The sequence below is a fragment of the Ursus maritimus genome, unplaced genomic scaffold (assembly GCF_017311325.1).
Source record: "Ursus maritimus isolate PB19 unplaced genomic scaffold, ASM1731132v1 scaffold_2, whole genome shotgun sequence".
Classification (NCBI taxonomy): domain Eukaryota; kingdom Metazoa; phylum Chordata; class Mammalia; order Carnivora; family Ursidae; genus Ursus; species Ursus maritimus.
In genome coordinates, this window is record NW_024424452.1 from 101,285,874 (window position 1) to 101,305,833 (window position 19,960).

Here is a 19,960-nt window from a genome sequence, read left to right on the forward strand (position 1 = left end):
GCTGGAGCCATAAGTGCGAGCCCGGGTGGTGGGGAGAAAAGGGAGCGGAGGGCCGGCGAGCACTCGGTGTCTGGCTCTCCGCGTGGCCCGGGCTCAGACCTCTTCGGGTGTCCGCGGTGCCGGGGAGGGCTCTGGGTGCCCACCCGGCGAATGGCCATCTGAGCCGGGGAAGATGCTTCATCTGCCCCTGCCCAGGTCGGGAAGGACGGTGAATTTCCCTCGCAGGTAAGCGCCCGGCCCCTGCCGCAGTGCTGGGGTCGGGTTGGGAGCCCCTCAACCCCAACCCCAGCCCCCGCCCCTGGCTACACTACCGCAGCAGTGGGTGTGGGGTCTGCAAGAAGGAGGGTCTTGGCCGCCCTGCTTCTCTGACAGGGGGAGGGAGGAGTGCCAGCGCCGCCAGAGGACTCTGGCTCCCGGCTCTGGGGAGCCCTGGGCTTTTTGGCTTTGGGAGTTGGAGGTGGGTGTGTGGAGGGGTCTGGGGAAGGGAGAAGGAAGGCAAGGCAAGGCGCTTGGACTCCCCAGAGACCTGGACAAAGCTGAGACAATGGCACAACTTGATTGAACTTGGATGGTTGCCACTGCAGTGTATTGGGAGAGGGGTCCCCACCCCCAGCTGTGGGGGGGGGGGTCGGGGTTCTTAGGCACCTGGAGAGTGGAAGGGAAGGGGCCTTCTGGGGAGGGTCTCCCTGGCCCAGAAGCTCTGGGGTGTAAGGAGGTAGAGGGGTGAGACCTAAGGTGGGGAGGTGGGGGTGAATTTGTGACCCCACAGCTGGTTGGATTCCTCTGAGAAACCATGAAGCCTGGGACTCTACTCTGGGAAGGGATGAGCAGCAGTGGAATTTGGGAGATGCATGGTGGGGTTCCACAGACCACTCCTGTGGGGTGGTGAGGGGGGCCACGCATAGAGGCTCCCCACTAAGGGGAAGTGAGTGTGAGCACAGCCAGCCCAGGATCCTCAGAGCTGACTTGGAAATCGCACTTCCAAGAGAGGATTAGGAAATTCCAACAGCCAGAGAAAGAGAGCTGATGCTTTCTGGTTTTTCTGGGAGCTTCCCACCCCAATATACACACTCCCTCCCCTCAGCCCACTCTGACTTGCCTGGCTGAAGGAAGTTGGAGGTTAGGCCAGAGACCTGATGCTGAGACCACTCCCACCCCCAAACTTCCTCAGGGCTTTCAACCCCAAGAGCCCAGACTTGCACCCTGGAACATGCTCTGCTTCTCCATGGTTCCTTGGGGAGAGCCCCAGGAGCCTGCTAGGGACCCCACTGCAGCTCTGCACACACACGCCTAGGGTAAGATTAACAGAACCAGGCAAGGCCTGGCAAGGGCGAGGCGTCTGCAGCACTGGGTGCCCTTGGAGGCCAGAGTCCTGCTGGCCCCCAACTTCTTGTCCCCCACCACAGTGGGACAGACTGCAGCCCCTCTGGAATGGGACTTGGGACCCTTGGACTGACTTTGCTAAGATGACTGGTGGGATATATCTTTAAGAGGAACCAGTGTATGAACAAAGACTAGATCTGTGTAGGGACCTCTGGGGATCCTTACTTCTGGTGAGATCCTGGGGGTGAGTCCTGAGTCTCTGGGTCCTGAAGAAGGTAGAAGGAAGGGGCTCTTCCTGACCTTATTCCCAACTTCCATCACCGCACCCCAGTTCAGAACCTACTTGAGATCCACGCAGGGAGTGCCCAAGCAGGATTATAATTGTCACTGAACCCAGATTTGCACTGGTTTTACACTTCTGTTCTTTGCCTCCCTCACCACTGGAAGATGTGAAAATCCTTTAGCTGGCTCCCTTTCCCTGAGCCCATCACTCTTTTCCTACACACAGCCTTTTCTAGGTTACGCTGTCATTTCTTTTGAATGGCTGGTCTCCCTGCCCCCTTGCACTGCTCCACCCCTTCCCACCGCACCCTGGGAGACCTAGGCTTTGTACACTGTGAGTTAGTGCCTACCCTGGGGCTATAGTTGCCGAGTACTCACCTAGCTGCTTACCAGAAACAGACTTCTGTGCAGGTGTGCCAGGGCGGGGAGCTGTCTGCCACAGCCCACGGAGGGGAGCAGGTCACATTACATGCACTCAGCCGGCTGCCTGCTAGGGTAGGGCGAGGTTGGGCTACAGTTTCCTTTCCACCCAAGCCCAAGACTTTCAGGCCAATTGTGTCGTTGGTAGGCAAAGAGAGAGGGGATGTTATAAAGTGGAGGTCAGTCCTCAAATCAGCAGAGTTCAGATATAAAATGTAACTACCCTGGCTGCAATCCGCAGAGGGAGAGCTTAGCCCAAGCCTTTGCTCCAGAGACAGCTCGAAACCTTCCCCGTAAATGATGCTTGATTGGGGCCAACAGGGATCCAAGAGAGGCTTGCCCCTCAGGTGCAGATTCCCCTGAAGCTCCAAAGGAGGCAGCATGGAAAGGATGGGAGGTACCAAGGTGAATGGCTTAATTGGCCCCCAGTATCTCCATTCCCCAGCTTTTGATGAGTCGAGCTGTGATCAGCCATTGGCCCCTCCACTTGGCTCAGAGCAGATGCCTGGATTACACGTCTATCATGGCAGACTGGCTCCGTAAGCACCGTTCTTGCACATCTCTCCTGGAGACCCCTCCCTCTCTCCTGCTCCAGAAATCACCATCCCTCGAATTTTTCTAAGCAGGAAACCCCGGGGTGCAGGCACCTATCCCATTCAGCATTCCTAGATTCTGTCCTAGAAGGGGCTTTTAGCCAGAGTCTGGGGACCAGTGGGAACATAGTCCCGCTCACAGCACTTGCCTCACTCAACCCACAGAGACCCCCCTGGGGCATAGGACTTCAGCTTGGCACAAACCCAGCCTCTGTGAGAGGACAAAATGCCTAGGGACAGCAGAGCCAACGAGCTGCTTCTTGTTAGCGGGTTTTATGGGGCTAGGCACGCACAACGCAGGCAACCACACTTGCCGGCTTAACCTCTTCCTGCAAAGCCCCTGCGCTGAGCTTGAGAAGCAGGGAGGAGAGAGGTGCCAAGCGGGAAGCGTTATAATAAGGAAGACTTAATGTGGCTGTGTCCGACATCTGAACCGATCCCTTTCACCCTATGACAGAGCGCTCCAAAACACCGTCTATGCGAAGCGCTTTATAAACATTCACTTCTTTAAGCCCAACAACCATACGAGGTATATTTTATCATCATCCCATTTCACAAATGAAGAAACTGAGACACAAGGAGGTTAAGTAATCATATCTAAGACCACAGTGGTGGGATCTGTTCTCACACCTGGATCTGTCTGACTCTAAAGCCAACCCCTCAGCGCTACTGTTATAAGGAGATCATTCTCATTGACACTGATCTAGGCCCAGGGAATACCAAATGCTGAAGGTGCACAAGTTAAGAGTATTTGAGGCCCCTGCAAAGGTCTGCGGTCCGCCTGGAAGTCTAGTGGGAGTGAGGTGGGAAGAGCACTGCACTTACAGAGTCTGCTGACCCGATTCGGGACCAGGGCTCCATTACACTCAGCCTTGAGACTTACAGAGGTTGCATAGCCTCCAGCCTCAGTTTCTTTCTCCATAAAACGGGCCTAACTCCTGACCAGTCTACCTCCCTGGGACGTAGTCATGACAGTAAGCTGATTTGCAGAGCAAAGTGCTTTCAACCTGGGAGCTTTTACAAATGATATTTACTAAGTTGACGTCCCTTACAGGCAGGACGAGTCCCTCCCGGATTCTTCAAGTTTGCTTTTTCCCTTCATTTTTTTCTTTCCATTTTGCTAGAACCCTAATGAGGATGCCAATTGGAATAACAGACTGAATAACTTCCTGGCTTCGAAAATATTTTTGATTTTTTTCTCAAATTCTCAATTACTCATCTTCAGATTTCTGTTCAGTCCAAATTCTATGCTAACTAGGATGCCGTATTTATACATCCTATTTTAATGGCAATTTGCATATAGATCGGCCACTTAAAAAAAAACGTAATCATTTAAAAAACCACCTTACTTCTTCAGCCTCTACGATGTGATACCTTTGCGCCAGCTGTTATGCTGGGTGCTCGAGCTGACCCTTACGAGCTAGCCTTTATTCGTTCACTTATTCAGCAAACTAGCGAGCACCTCGCAGATGCCAAGCCCAGTGCTGGGAACCGGGAGTACAGTAGTGATCCTCTGTCCTCAGGGAGCTTATATCTTTCAGGGAAAACAGATAAATAAAAGTCAGTGAGCGCATACATGCATTATTGGAGGGGGAATAATGCAGGAGGATGCGGCCTGGCTGAGGGAACAGCATGCAAATCACTGTGACACCAGATGGAATGTGCAGGAAGCAGAAGCAAGCAGGGAGGGACCATAGCCTGAGTGTCAGGGAGGACTTCACGGGAAGATGGCGTTTCCATTGGGCCTGAGAGCAAAAGTAAGCATTTTCCAGAGGAACCAGAGCTCGTTTGAGGAGAGAGGGAGGAGTTTTCCTCAGTTGAGACGCTGTGTTGTCATCCCCCAGTTTCTCTGCCCAGACCTACCATCACTGTGGTTTCGGTGATCACAGACACTCCTTGTCTAAGACAGAACCCTGACACGGAGAGCTTGATCCAAGTGTCACTGCTCAGCACCACCGGGAACCTTTCTGGAAGCCTTTGATAGCACAGCTGGCTTCTTCCCTCCAGAGCCTGGTCCCGGTTTCATCTCAGGCGAAGTTCATGGCCAGAATGATGGGCTGCCCTTCCTTTACCACGAAAGCAGAGTCCAGTGATGCTACCCGTGGGCAGGGTGTGTCGGATATGAGGTTTCATCCTCACCCTCACTTTCTTGGGATGCTTCAGGAAGTTCCTAGGAACACTGAATTCTTGGACATTATTGGACATTGAAATCTTAGGAAGCCTCTCTCCTGTGAAGACCCTGACATGTCACTGGGGGAGAGAAGAACACCAAAGCCCCTGCCCGTGTGCGTGCATACACATGCACCATACCCTGGCCGCTGTCCTCTACAGTCAAGAAATGCTGGACTTACAGAGGGTATGGCAAATACGAGTTTCCCTCATAAATTGGTTTTCCTAGGTGCCATTGGGGTAGTAGGTGGCTTATTCAAAAGAGGAGCACAGAGGGAAGTTGGGTATCTACCTTCTTGCTGGGAACTGAGCTGGGTGCTTTATTTTTTCCCTTGTTTATCCCAGCAACCGGGAAGAGCTGATGGTGATATGGCCATTTCTTGATGTGGGCATGCATTCGGGGAGGGAACATGCCTGTCCCGAAGTCACAGCCAGTACGTGGTGGAGCAGAAATGCAAACACACAGCTCTGGCTCCACAGCCCATTCCACCGTAGACTGAACGTGAGTCTAAGGAGCTCAGCACTTTCTGCAAGCTTGAGAATGCCTACACTCCCTTCTGGGATGGTCATTTTTTTATAAAGGAAAACTGTTAACGAGGTTCTTCAACCTCCAGGGAAGCAGCTTTTCTGCTTATTTTTTTTCCCCATATTCATTTGTTATATGGTGGTATTTTTGTCTAATCATAAGTTCCTAGGGGCCAGGGACTCTTACTCAAGTGGTGTCTATGTGGAATTTAATGACAACACATAGCTCACAGGATTCCATCATAAGAGCTTAATATAACAGTGCAGATTTATATACACCACCGTTAGCCTGTGCCACATCCCACTTAGAGCTCTTTAGATTGGGTCCAATCCTATCTCCTGAAATAGAACAGCTACATAAAATAGAAGCCGATCAGCCATCCACCAGTGAGGATTTATTAATCGCCTACCGTGTGCCAAGCATTGTGCCAATCACTACAAAGAAAACCAAAGACAACTTATTTCCGTCGCCATGATGGTATGATTAACCCATATACAGAGTTGGATGTTGATTTCTGACACTAGGAATAGCAGTAGCTGGAAATAGGGAGCAAGCATGTGGAACGCATGGACTTATAGCCAGGTCAGGGAGCACTGCCTTAAAAGGTCATGAAAAGGCCAAGTGTAGACTGCAAGGACATCTGGAGAGTGTATTCAGGAAGGAGGAAGGTGTTCAGGTATAAAAGAAGAGGGAGAGGGGCGCCTGGGTGGCACAGCGGTTAAGCGCCTGCCTTTGGCTCAGGGTGTGATCCCAGCGTTCTGGGATCGAGCCCCACATCAGGCTCCTCTGCTGGGAGCTGCTTCTTCCTCTCCCACTCCCCCTGCTTGTGTTCCCTCTCTCGCTGGCTGTCTCTCTCTGTCAAATAAATAAATAAAATCTTAAAAAAAAAAAAAACAAAGAAGAGGGAGAGAGGGCCCTGGGCCCAAGATGAATTCTCTTGAAGAGAGAATGTATGAGGCCGTGGGATCAATGGGTAAGACGTCGGAAAACTGGAACAGAAGGCACATCCCGCTCCGTCATCTTGGATGTCCTGCTAGCCCCTCATTCTCCTGGCAGTTGTCCGGTGCGCGCACACATGCTCCTGAGAGAGAGAGAGAGAGTGTGTGTGAGTGTGTGTGTGTGTGTGTGTGTGTGTGTGTGTGTGTGTGTGTATGCACACACATGCATGAAAGTGTTGGTGCTCCAGCTTGGAACATTTTCCCATGGATTCTTTTCAATTCTTCTCTAAGACTGTCGTAGACTACCAGGTTTTGATCCTGATAATCTGCCAATTGTGTGATTTTAAAAATAGGCTTTTAACAGCTCTAAACAGCAGTAGTATTTCTGCCAGTGAGTGGAATTATGGCTCCAAGGCCCTCAGGGAAAATAAATACTTGGGAATTATTCTTGGGTGTCAGGGTTTCTGGAATTTGACCCCCTAGACACCGTGGCTGAGATAACAGCAGTGTTCTGTGGCACAAATCCGAGACCTTGTTCCTTCATTTCTCTCTTATATGCAGTTGGAAAGCAGCACTTCGTTGGTTAATCAGATCCCTGGAAATGGATGCCTCTTGTCCGGAAAGAGCTCCCTAGTGAAATCCTTGTTTACGTTGTGGTGGATTTTCGTGTTCTAGAAATGTGTGCCATTTCTTCCTATTTTGTCCTGTTACGTATGTATTCAGTTCCCATAATTTATACTGTCTCTCCCCGTTTAGCTCTCATAAATTCCTGGTGAACATCCTTGTATTTTCCAGGCCCTGGATTTGCAACCCAGATTTCCATACCTGTTGCTACTAAGTGCTTATTCTTGGAGCATTCTTCCAGGACTCGGAGCTCCCCACAGCAGTTTCACAGGAGTGGGTCCTTTAATATATGGGATTCATGTTTAACAACTTTGCAGATGCCTTTGAGGCTAGCATTGAGCTAATCTTGGGGAGGACTTACAAATCACCTTTTCCTGACAAGGTGGCTCTCTGAATGAGGAAAATCCATAGAGACCACTCTTCTCCATGCTTCTAATGCATTTTAGAATTATCTTCGAAATCTAATGAGCAGTATGTTTATTAATTGTCCTCTCTTGTCCTTGTTCAATTAACAGGGTCCTCCCTCCCCCCGACTCTTATAAATTAAATGTGAAGGGGGAGGTATATGGAATAACCCTGGTATTCTCCTGTGGCTTATAGAAATTGCTTTCATCTCCTGGAAGTGAACCTCATATTTGCTGTTACCAGTTAAGTGTTTGCTTTTCTTCTGGCGTCCCCGTTTGGAAACCCCTGGTGAAGCTGGGGGCCCAGAAGATCGGCACGTATGGTGTGTTTAGGAAGGGAGGTGGATCAAAACTGCTCCCCTTCAGTTCCCTCAGCAGGGAACTTCACCAATCTCCACCCTGGCCTCCAAACCCTAGGGGGTAAAAGGCCAGTCCCGGTCCCAGGTCCGAGAAGCTAACCATACCTCCTGCAGGAGGGAGGAAGTCACGGCTTACTCCTGGATAGCCTGGCTTGGGAGCTTTGCTGCTATCTGAGAAACGAATTCTGGAAATTTGCACAGAGCTGTTCATTGTGAAAGGAGCTTGGATCCCCGGCAAGTCCAAGGCCCTTGGAAAAAATCTCGCTGCGCCAGGGAGGCACTGCCACCTGTAGGAGACCCCCCAAGAAGTCAGGACTCCTGGGTTTCGTTCTGGGTTTCACATAACCGTCTGCTCTGGCAAGCCTCTTGGCCACTCCTTGTCTCTCTTGTAAAGTTGAACTGAGACGCTCTCTAACCCAGAATGATTCTACCAGTAAAATAAGGCCATCCAAGTACAATAATGCCGGTCGTGTGAGTTGAGCCCAAGGACTCAAAAATAACCTGAATTTTTATTTCTGTCCGCTTCGCTTCCTTATCCCCATCTCCCGTCTTTACCTTTAACAAAGTAATCCAGAGGTGAAGCGAGGAGGGATATATTGAGAAGCAGGAAGGTCAGAAGCCAAGGTGTGGTCATGTCTTCAGCCTTGCGAATTTCACTCTTGTCTTCCTGCAGCGCTTCTGGCATCCCATAGAGCACAGCCCTTTCCCCGGACTTGCTCTCCGTGCCCTCCGCACACCCAGCACTCCTGCTCTTGGCTGTGCCTGCACCCTTCTGCTCCCACCAGTCGAGCCGAATGCTTACCAAGAGTTGTTCCCAAACCTGTTGACGCCAGTTGACATTATTCCACTCGATCCTTACATAAGCTGATGAAATAGGAGTGTAAAAAGAAAAACTCGTTTCTATAAAAACTACATTATTGGAGACTTGGGGGAGCTTGAAAAGGCAAGTTGTCAGTAAAACTGTTGTTGAGATAAGTGTAGGACTTAAAAGGTCCTAGGGGGAGATTATAAAACTCTAGAAGGATTTTGCTCTCAGATCACTCCACGTCATGAAAATCTTAAACTGATGCTGGATATAGTAAGGCATTGTGGATGTGGGGGCGCAGAGAGGGGGTGGAAAAGCAGAAGTGTGTCAGGGAAAACCCTGCTGGTTCTAGGACTTTGAACCGCATAGGTTGACTGGCGCCTGTCTGTAATTCTCTGTAACAAGGACTTGACATGTAATGAGTGCCCTAAGGAAGGTTTGGAAGGGCCTTCGGGGAAAGCCTTTCAATGTAGAAAAACCACCGTCTGCCCAGATGACTTGTATGTACATGGTAATGGGGGAGGAAGAGGCTGGGATGAAACCGCTCAGAGTGGACCTGGGTGGGGCAGGGCAAGTGGACCCATCTGCCTCCCTTTCAACCAGAGCAGCTCTGTGTTTACCTATTTTTTACACCGGGGACTTTGGGTAAACCGGGGACTTTGGGTAAAAATGTTATAGAGAGCTTTCCTCTTCTTCAAAAGGGGCTTGCAAACTATTCGAGTAGGTCATTGTTATGTCTCTCTTTCTCCAAATCTATGTGAGACTGAACTGCCCTCTCCCCAGTGGAGACTAGAGGACAGAGTTGGTTTCTTTGTTTTTTTTTTTTTTAAGATTTTATTTCTTTAGGGCACCTGGGTAGCGCAGGCGTTGGGCGTCTGCTTTCGGCTCAGGGCGTGATCCCGGCGTTCCGGGATCGAGTCCCACATCGGGCTCCTCCGCTGGGAGCCTGCTTCTTCCTCTCCCACTCCCCTGCTGTGTTTCCTCTCTCGCTGGCTGTCTCTCTGTCACATAAATAAATAAAATCTAAAAAAAAAGATTTTATTTCTTTATGTGACAGAGAGCTAGCGAGCACAAACAGGGGAAGTGGTAGGCAGAGGGAGAGGGAGAAGCAGGCTCTCCACTGAGCAGGGAGCGCGATGCGGGCCTCAATCTCAGGACCCTGAGATCATGACCTGAGCCGAAGGCAGCCGCCTCACCGGCTGAGCCACCCAGGCGCCCTAGAAGACAGAGTTTTAGTGCCCAAGTCCTATCTTACGTTCATTCACTGCCGACTACTTTGGAGCGATAATTGATGAATTCTGTATTTACTCAAACCTAACACTTGGTTGATGCCCAGGCGGCTGGCACCTGTGAGGGGTGCCCCACTAGGGCTTCATTCTTCCAAATGGAAGAAAGGCTGGAGGGTGAGATGGAAAGGCGGGGACCCCTTTTCTGAGCTGAGAAGCAGCTCTGGGATCCATGCTGCCTCAGAACAAAATGGAAGAAAGAACAGGATGTTTTCGTTCCGGTCTGTTGCCTGAAGGCACCTTTCCCAGAAACAAAACCCGTTTGATTTTGATTAACTTTCTCTTCTTTTAATTTCAATCTTCCTTCTTCTGACTTCTTTAAGGATTATACGCCAAAGCCCCAGACCGATCATGAAGGCTCAGAGCAGAGATTTCAACTCAGTTGCCCAAGAAAAGCATGTGAATACCAAAAGCAGTTTCCTAGCCGGTCATTTCCTGTGTTCCCCAAATTGTTATTTTTTCCTACAATACGTATCTTTAGATAACAAAAACTCTTTTCCCTGTCGATCTGGGGAGGTGATGTGGCAGGAGGCATTCTGAGGAAAGCGTAAGTAAAGGACGTGTCAGCGAGGCTGGGGGGGGGGTGTCACATGCTACAGCCCGCGCTGGAGTCCCTTGCTGATGCCGCAGTAAAGAGGTGAAGCGCCCAGAAATCTCAGGACTGACTTTGACACTGACTTGTTCCACAGCCCAGGGGCAACATTTCCAGCCTCAGTTTCCCCTTCTTGAAAGGAGAACGGAGGGCCCCAGCCGTTGAGAAGCACACAGTGAGCGCGAGCTGGTTTGGAGGGGATGGAATGTCGATTTGCTGCGGGAATGCGGCAATCCGGTCTCGCGGGGTGTTGAAAGCAATCACCAGCTACAGAAAACGGCCAGGTATTTCTGTGTCTGAAGCACTCCAGATACTTCAATACCCGATGCTATAAAAACTGGGTAGGACGTCTGATCTGCCTTACAGAAATGTTTGGTATATCTGGCATGTGCAGGGGAGGGTTTGAGACGTTGAAATCTTTTCAGTTCCCTGTTAGTTTTTTTCCTCCATTTATCCTTCATCCTTCAGTGGGCAGAATGTCATGCCTGGGGCGTAGAACGAGTGGCTTTTTACCTTGCCTGAACACCTGCGTATAGTTTTGTTTCTCTGGAATAAGATCTTGACTCCATCCACTTACTGGTTAAGAATTAAGATTCCTTTTTCTTTTCATTCTTTTTGTTCAAGGCTTTATGCTAGGTGAGAGATGTGCTTAGTTTCACACGCATGGAAGGCTGCCGGCAAAAATGAAGGTCTTTCATAGCGCATTAGCTGGGTTTTCTCTGTGATGCTGACCTTTGACCCCCACGCACAATGTGGTATTCAGCTGTCCTGTTCTCTGAAGTGAAAAACCTTCAGAGCTCTCAACAAAGATATTTCACCAAGAGTAAGCAGGCCGTGAACCCAATGACTTAAGATAAGAAGGCGGGTTAATTTTGAGATAAAGATGAAGGCAAGAGGGTTGTAAAAATGACAGTGCCCACTAAGGGCAGATCAGTGGTCCCCCCCGTGGTGGGGGTGACAACTCAGCCTTTCTTAAGACCTAGATTAAAGCAACAAGTAAACTTTCCATTCAATGGGACTTTTATAATGCTAGGATTTCTTGGGACAAACCTGCCCAGTGTTCCTTGGTAGAATTCATCAAAGAAGAATGAAGCATCTTAGTGGCTATTCAGAAGGCACAGATCTAGGGGGCCTCTTGGGAGCACTGCTTTTGGAATCCTTAACAAGTACTCTCATTCTAAGGGCCTCAAGGCTATAAGCATTTATGGGCTAGTTGGCAGGAAAGAAAACTTCACAAATAACATGGGGGCCCAGTCATTACCTTTAGACGAAGTGCTGAGAAGGTAACAGATTACAGCATTGCCCCCAGCCACCACCCCCCTTACTGCTCTCTAGAAACGTAAGGAAAGAATGAGACTCAGGAGCAAGCCTTGGGTGTTTAATTGTAAGGTTGGTCGAGGAGCGGGAGACAGAGAGGCGAGGTAGGGAAAAGTCATGGTGTGGTTTACACAAAAAAAAATCGCTTCCAAGCACTGTGCTCGGAATACTTGTCTGCCAGTTGAGCGAGGACCTCCAGATGTCCGTGGTGTAAGGAAACTGTTCTTTCCCTGCGTCTACCTCACCGTGGTAACTTGCAGATTTTTCCCCCATGAAGCTTTATTTTTGGAGACCACTGTAATTTACATGTTGGGACCTATTATTAACAGCTAGTTTTGTGCTGTTGTTGGAAATCTTTACATTAGGAAAGAATGTATGGGTTGTTTTTTGGGGGAAAATGCTCGGATTAAAGGTTACCTTGTATAATATCTCATATCTGCCTGGGGTCTGAGAATGGATTGGGAACCCACATCCCCCCCAAGCAAAGAAAGTTCTCTTGGTCGCCTGTAACTGTCTTCCCAAGTGACGAGCATTCACTTATCGAAGAACTGGCTATTTGGAGGGGTGGGGGAGGGGACAGATAATGTAAACACTTTTTTTTTTTTAATGTAAATACTTTTTAAGTTGTCTGTTCGGCCACCACTGTGGTGTAAGGACTGCAGTCCATCCTAGAAGACAGAATCGATGAGCCCCTGTAGGAGCTAGATAGCATAGTTCATAAATGGGAAAAGCAGAAGCAGTTATGCTATATTTAAATTTCAGCCCATAATTGGGTAATTGGAGAAAACCTCTATTTTATTAAATTCTACCATCCAGTGTTTGACCGGAAACCTTGGTGACCTCATGTTCGACGACTGTCTGGGATTGGAGAGTGGTTGAAGTTGGTGTAAGAATGGATCTTTCAAATGTCTTTATTAAAGAAATTGGGGTAATGTTCTAGTGCTTCTCCAGCGATTCCTTCAAAACAACAGTGCTCAACTCAGATGCTGTGCATTTTGCATTGGCCAGGATAGGGTAAGTGTTTTCCACAGAAGCGACAAGGCTTCGGGTTCTCAAGGAGCTCTCTTTATGAGAGGTCAAACAGTTTTACTCATAAACAGCTTCACAGCGAGTCTTGGATTTTTAAGCCGTTCTGGGCAAACTCTGCATAGGAGGGTTTTCTGGAAATAGGTTGGGGGCCACATAAAGTGTTGGCCTCTGGTGGGTAATTGTGCCGGATGATGGTTGTTAACCTAATGACGGAGCAAATAAGGTCCTGGTGTAACCTTCCCAACCACAGGAACCCAGTCCGAAGCTGTTACCCTCTTTGCCAAAAGTAGGTACATTGCCAGTTTGATGGCGATGAAAGTCCAAGGAAGGGGAGAGCAAAGGAAAGCTAGAACCTGGGATTCCCAAAAGAATAAAATTGCTTTGAAGAAAACATTTAGTAATAGTTGTTTTTCCATATGGCCTTCTTTCCTACCACAGACACTGGCAGGATTCTCCGCCATAGCCATAAAAACATTTTAATATGACCCCTTGATTTGTTCCTTCAACACGGTTTTTATTGCAATCTATTCTGTGCCAGACCCCGCCATTCAACCCCTCTCACCCTATAGAGGAAGATGCTTTGCTGTCATATATGCCAGGGACTAAACTCCCAGGAAAATGGGTAGAAGGGAACACCAGTCAGTCAAGGGCCACATACAATGAAAGACCAACATTTAAGGGGTTGGCAGAGGAAGAGAGAGTCTGGATAAGGGGGTTCAAGAAGAGAGTGCTGTTGTTGAGGCAGAGAAAGGGAAGAATTTCAAGGAGTGACTAAAACTGATAAATACCACTGAGAGGCAGGAAAAATCAGACTCAAAAGTCCTAACTGGATTTAGCAATGTACATCCCTGACGGGAGAGATCTTAGTGAAGCAGCGGACGTGTAGTCCAGGTTCCAGTAGACGGAGGAGTAAACCCCAGGTCAGGTGGGGATGGTGAGTGGAGGTGGTCTAAAGGACAATGCTGGCCTGCAAATGCAGGTTCTCCCCACGTGGCTCATGAGTCAGGAGGCACCAGGATTAAACCAGAGATAACCCTCTCCTGCTGGATTTGCTTTTACCTGTTCAGTCCTATTGTCTATGCTAGAATTTTTTTTTAAAGGTTTTATTTATTTATTTGACAGAGAGAGAGACGGCCGGCGAGAGAGGGAACACAAGCAGGGAGAGTGGGAGAGGAAGAAGCAGGCTCCCAGAGGAGCAGGGAGCCGGATGCGGGGCTCGATCCCACAACCCTGGGAACACACCCTGAGCTGAAGGCAGACGCTTAATGACTGAGCCACCCAGACACCCCTATGCTAGAATTTTTGTGTTACTTGTACTGCAGGATACAATTTTATTTTGTCCTGTTCCATCCTCCTCCAATGCTGATGCTGATTCTCCGCCACCAGCTGGGCACCCTGTGGTTCATCTGGGTACTGACACGATCTACCTGGAGAGAGCGTCAGATCCCACAGGTTAAGGGCTCAGTTCTGCATGACTACCCCCCACTCACTTCACATGCCAGGTGCAAGTCTAGGTGGCCACCGCCTGGCTATAAACTGGAGGGTCCCACATCCCCTCCTTGGCTTGGATCATTGTGTTCAAGTAGGTCACAGAATTCAGAAAAACATTTACTTACTGGAGTACCACTTTATCGTGAAAGGATACAACTCAGGAACAGCCAGATGAAAGAGACACAGAGGACAAGGTACGTGGGAAGGAGTGTTGAGCTTCTCTGTTCTATGAGTGGGCTGCCCCCACATCTCCCTTTGTTCATCAACCCTGGACGCTCTCTAAACACTGTCCTCTTGGCTTTTTATGGAGTCTTCATCATGCAGGCATGATTGATTAAATCACCGACCTTTGCCAATTGATTCAGCCTACAGGGAATGAAAGTTCCAACCCTCTAATCATGTGGTTGGTTCCCCTGCCTGGGGTCCAAAAGTCATCACATTGACGTAATAAGTAAAGACGCCTGTATCACTTTCATCACCTAGGAAATTCCTAGGATTTTAGGAGCTCTGTGCCAGAAACAGGACAAAAACCAAATACATATATTTACTATACATTACAACATCCGAACTTGACCAGTGTTTTAAATGGGGAAATAATTCATTTTATTCAACATGTATAATTGGCTCTCAAAATAAGATTAGCAATACAACCAATATGGAATAATATTTTGTACAGTGTCATTTTACCAAAAGGTTAAAGAAAATATAGTTTCAGGTATAATGTAAACAAAATGCAATCAGGGACAGAAGAAATAACATTAGGTACTTTAAGATAAAACTTTAGTGAAGCTAGTGCCTTTAGACATCAGTAATAAGACTTCAAAGTAAAGACAACTGTAACTTAGTACTTGCCTACATATTGCCTAGTTGACTTTTTTTTTTTTTTTTAAATAGGCTCCGTTCCTAGCATGGAGCCCAGTGCAGGGCTTGAACTCACAACCCTGAGATCAAGACCTGAGCTGAGATCAAGATCAAGAGTTGGTGGCTTAACCCTACCCGGCTGACATTTTGGACATAACATACTTCAGTTGTTTTCAGCAATACTAGAAAGAATTTACACACACACACACACACACACACACACCCTCTTATCCTAGTAAAATAAAAATTAAATCTTTTGCATAAAAACATTAAAAACAAACTTAAGAGGGAGGAAGGATATACTTACTTTTAGCTTAACTTAGTTTTCATCATTATTTTTTAAGAGGCAGTCATGATTGGCTGTCGGTTGTGGTACAGAGTTGAAACTACTCTGGTTTCTATGGTCAAGTGCAGGCTCAGCAATTATTCGAATTCTTAGTATGGTTTTCTTTAGAGGCTATAACACAAGAATCGTGGTGGTGTGCGTGGTCAGATTTGGCAACTGGTGTACTAGAGCCATGAGTTCTTCTGTGCGGGGAAAGTACCTGGAAGGTGAAGTCATTAAAGGGAACTCACTCCTGATGCCTGCAATGGGGAAGACTCTCCTACAAGGAAAGTTTTGGGGGGTTTTATTTGGTTTTTTAATTGTAGAGGGTGGGCAGCATAGGTCCACCATGAAAAAGTAGCCTCGGAAGAGCTAAAAGTTGCCTGTAAGTGTTAAGACGTTCCAAGGAACAGACTGAAAATGAAGGGGGAAATGCACAGATAGGGGGATACTGCAGAGTCTGCATAAAAGTATTTAGATCTTCAGTTTTCATGTGTTTTTATAGAGTTTATCTAAATTAAAGTACTATAATCATATTTTCAGGCGTTTAAAAAGCCTAGTTCTCCAAACACTTCATACTTCCTTGTTTATTCTGAAACAAAACCATTTTATCAGCTCTTCATATTATTTCAATCTCTCTTCAAGATGTCCACACAGGGCCCAAGAAGTATCTCAATGGCCTCCACATTTGATGACAACATTTGACCTCTCTGGTTGATGATGTCCTGAGTGGGTGCCGAACAGGGCAGGCTCTCCAAAACATTCTGATTCATAATGCCTCAGAATCCCCACTTCCTGTGGCTTCGTTTTTCAATCAGTAGTTTGCATTCATCTGACTAAATATGTAGAAATTCTCTGCATTTTCATCCTGAAGAAAAAATCTTTCTTCAGACTAATAGGTTTCTCTTCCAACACATCCGATTTTTTTTTTTTTTTGGATTAGGTTTGTCTTCCAACACATCTGATTTTTTTTTTTGATACTTAATCTTCTCCAGGAAGTTGAAAAAGGGCATGCAACTAATGAAAAATTCTTTCCTTTTTTTCTTTTCTACTCTGGCTGTCTTTGTGATTGATCAGTAAATGATTCTTACTTGACCCCTAAAGGTTTCCTTCTGTAGTTACGATAGTAGTCGTAGGTGTGGCATAAGAGGACGTCACAGTGAGCTCTGCGTAAAAGCACCACTGTTACACTGACCAGTGCAGCATTACTAGTTCCTAAGCCCCAGATGTCATCGGCAAAAAAGCAACTCCCATGATCTCCCTGTTCAGCAACCTGCCCTTCAGGCTTGACTCTCATGTCATACAGTCCATTGAATACCTGAAAAAGCAGCTCCTCCTCAACATCGCTAAAGGGGAAGAGATTTAGAGGTTTCTTTCAGTTTCTATATTTGATCCTCGTCTTGGGATAGAGACGACACAACTTTGTGGTTCATAGTATATACTCCATCTTCATTGCTGTAATCAAATGAAAAAGTCAGCTGACCTAGGACATCACCCTTTAACCTAGGAAACACTTCTGAATTCATTTGCATCCAGCAAGGCATGAGAGAGGAACATGTCCTCTTGACCTTGGAGATGTCCAGCGCTTGCAGATCCATGGTTTCGGCAAGACTGGGTGCACAAGCTCTTCCGCATAAAGAAGGGGTCTCTAAATGCCCTCATACTCAAGTCTAGCCTGGGCCCTACTCCATCGCTATCTACTTTCTTTCTTTCTTTCTTTCTTTTTAAGATTTTATTTTCAAGTGAGCTCTACACCCAACGTAGGGCTGAAACACACAACGCCGAGATCAAGAGTCCCATGTTCCACCAACAGAGCCAGCCCCCGCTCCCCACTGCTGTCTACTTGTTAGCACAGACCAATCTGCCCAAACAGGGCCACTCCCTAAATCAGCCTCTGGACTTCCCATCAGCATCTAAGATGAGCACCTGAAGGAAAACAGCCAGGTAGGGCACAGACCTCAGTGCCGAGAAGACCCATTGGCGGTCACCGGATGTTGATAGACAACGGGTGAGGGAGCCAGTGGGCAGGACTTCTTCTGGTGGGGTGGAAGCAAGCAGGAGCCACTCAATGGATGCTGTTGACCCCAAAGCCTAAGCTGTGAGGGGCCATGGTGTTGACAGCTTCGACTCTGAAGACTGGCCTGTGCCCCACATGGAACACAAAGCTGTCCGAAGAGGAAGCACCTCTAATGCCACTTGGCCAGCCTCCCCATGATGTGTGAGGGTGCAAGAGGAGTTCTAGGGATGATGCTGCCAATTCTGTGGCCCTTGTGGAAGGCCCTGGGCTGTACCATGTGTAGGGTGCCCCCCTCCCCAGCCACAGAGTGCCCTGTTGGATCCAGAAGACCCCATCAAGCAGTCTCACTTGGGGGTCATCCAGCATTTGCCCCTCTCCTCACTATGATTCTTACCACGGGTTACAAAGACTTTCTTTGCAAAACCACGTCCAGAAGATTGAACTTCATATTCACGGGCCAGGTAGCATCCTGGCTGAGTTTTTCTAGATCCTGGAATGGGGTGGTCCAAAAAGAACGCCTACCCACCAAGTGCTAAGTCAGTCATCCTTGGCCGCTGGCTCTTCCTCCCATTCTGCTGCCACCTCGGTCCGTTTTTACCCGTTCTCCCGCAGCCTGGCGGCACTGAGATTTTCTGTGGCCGTTCTCACGTTAAAGAAGTTTGCCTTTCCAATCGGTAGGAGTCAGCTTGGGCAAATATGAAAGAAAGGTTTCTGTCAAGTTAGACTGTCCTACGTTCTTCTTTTTGCGAGTGAACCAGGACCCTGTCACTCCTTCAGGCAAATTCTGTTTTGGTTTGCAGGCTTTGGACGTCGAGGAACTAAACCATTTCTTTTTCACCATTCTCAGTGTCCAACTTCGGTAACTGTTGAGATGCGGTGTAGAAGTGATGGAGCAGACGCAAAATAAATTTGACCTGGAGGCCACCTTTTTGTGCAAAGAGCCCCTTGAGGTGCATAAATGATCTCGCCCTCCAGTGGAACACCATTTGGAAAGCTGCCAAATAACACACTGCAGAAGTAATGCCAAATGGTCCCCTAGTGATCTGAGTAAATGCCTAACTTAGTTTTGCTATTCTGTGACCACCCCTAACTTCAGTTCTCTCTCTCGTGATGGGAGTATGTGTAGTATACATAGTGGTTAAAATCAGAGTCTTTAGAGTCAGACAGATCCTGATATTAAACTTGGGCATGTAACTTTACCTTTCTTGTGTTTTGGCTTTCCTAGAGGTAAGATAGAAATAATATCTATGGGGCGCCTGGGTGGCACAGCGTTAAGCGTCTGCCTTCAGCTCAGGGCGTGATCCCAGCGTTGTGGGATCGAGCCCCACATCGGGCTCCTCCACTATGAGCCTGCTTCTTCCTCTCCCACTCCCCCTGCTTGTGTTCCCTCTCTCGCTGGCTATCTCTATCTCTGTCAAATAAATAAATTCAAAAAATCTTAAAAAAAAAACAGAAATAATATCTAACTCAGGGTTAATATGAAGAGCAAATGAAAATTAAAGGCCAGCAAAGTGCTTGGTATACATATTTAAGTACTGGGCACACAGTGACTATTGTTTTCATAATGATTTGGTGATATTCACAAAGAAAAATAAGAGGAGAGTATGTGCATGGATCAGCACAAAAGTGGCATCGCCGCTAGACAATAACGTAAAATGCATGCCCTTCTGGCAAAGGCAGGTGCCACAGGATCAGTATAAAGGGCAGCATCTTAAAGATGCCTTTCAAGAAACTGTTTCGGGGGCGCCTGGGCGGCTCAGTCCATTAAGCATCTGGCTCTTGATCTCCGTTCAGGTCTTGATCTCAGGGTCGTGAGTGCAAGCCCCACATTGGGTTCCATGCTGGGCATGGAGCCTATTTAAAAGCAAGCAAGTAAGCAAGCAAGCAAGAAAGAAAGGAAGGAAGGGAAAAGGAAAGAAAGAAAGAAAAGAAAGAAAGAAGGAAAGAAAAGGAAAGAAAGAAAGAAAGAAAAAGAAAAAGAGAAAGAAGTAGAAAGAAAGAAAGAAAGAAAGAAAGAAAGAAAGAAAGAAAGAAAGAAAGAAAGACTGTATTTACACAGTGTGTTCAGTAGGAGAAGCATGGAGACACTGCTTTGATTTGATGCAAGCTTATGGACAGATAACAGACAAATGAGTGAGTGAGAGAGCTGTATTGACTCCACAGACTGGAGCCCATCCCCTGGGTTTCAACATTTCTAAAGTTGGAGGGTATGGTGCAAAGACTGTGAATGTTCATTAGTATCATTTGGTTGTCCCCTCAGGTTCCTAAATTAGTTGTCTTCCAGAAAGCCATGAGTCTAGTAAAACTTCAGACTTCCGTCTACTTAGGTACAGGACACTGCTACACATTTGTCCAGCAACATAGAGCTTAACGTTGGTTACGTTTGACTGGGTGGAGAGCTTACGTTGGTTACGTTTGACTGGGTGGGTCTAAGGAATAGCTCATGTCAAGTCAGATTCCATGCTGATTACATGAACAGCAGCTTTTCACAAAGCAGGCTTACATGGATGGCTTGGCTACCATGGAAATCTTTACCATTGAATCCACACGGACTAAGAAATGGTCAGTTATGAAGTGTGCCCTTAAATTCTCCTACCTT

At 47.6% G+C, this 19,960-nt stretch overlaps 1 protein-coding gene and 1 long non-coding RNA gene across 5 annotated transcripts in view; both read left to right on the forward strand.

Annotated features, from left to right (window-relative positions):
- The window catches only part of NAV1 (neuron navigator 1), a 246,049-nt gene that overhangs the window by 170,108 nt on the left and 55,981 nt on the right, over positions 1 to 19,960 (forward strand). The window lies entirely within an intron of this gene.
- LOC121104048 lies at positions 13,884 to 18,560 on the forward strand. The gene is made up of 2 exons (XR_005836427.1): positions 13,884 to 14,352; positions 15,053 to 18,560. It is a non-coding gene; the product is annotated as an uncharacterized LOC121104048 (long non-coding RNA).